Source organism: Buceros rhinoceros, unplaced genomic scaffold, assembly GCF_000710305.1.
Source record: "Buceros rhinoceros silvestris isolate BGI_N320 unplaced genomic scaffold, ASM71030v1 scaffold33722, whole genome shotgun sequence".
Taxonomy (NCBI): Eukaryota; Metazoa; Chordata; class Aves; order Bucerotiformes; family Bucerotidae; genus Buceros; species Buceros rhinoceros.
The window spans coordinates 13,605-13,877 of record NW_010400031.1 but is presented as its reverse complement, the minus strand read 5'-3'; the positions used below and the strand labels follow the sequence as shown (position 1 = coordinate 13,877).

At 60.4% G+C, this 273-nt stretch overlaps 1 protein-coding gene across 1 annotated transcript in view; it reads left to right on the top strand.

Annotated features, from left to right (window-relative positions):
* CACFD1 (calcium channel flower domain containing 1) overlaps positions 1-273 on the top strand; it is a 6,756-nt gene that overhangs the window by 398 nt on the left and 6,085 nt on the right. The window lies entirely within an intron of this gene.

Here is a 273-nt window from a genome sequence, read left to right as displayed (position 1 = left end):
ATAATTGTTTGGGGTTACAGGATTTGTCTGCACTAGACACCAGTTTTCTGCATTTTGGGCAAAAGGAAGAGCCTCGGCCGTGCCCAAAGAGGGGTAGTTTTAGCTGGCGCACGAGGGATGCGCTTTGCGCTCTCCAAACTTGGTGAAGTTTGGCACCTGGGAGAAGGGACGTCACGGGGGGATCTGCAAATCCTCGCGTTCCTTCTGGCACGCAGCACTCGCTGGACGTGGCGGGGGCAGCAGGCGCGGCCCCCCTCCCTCCGGGGGGGGGGC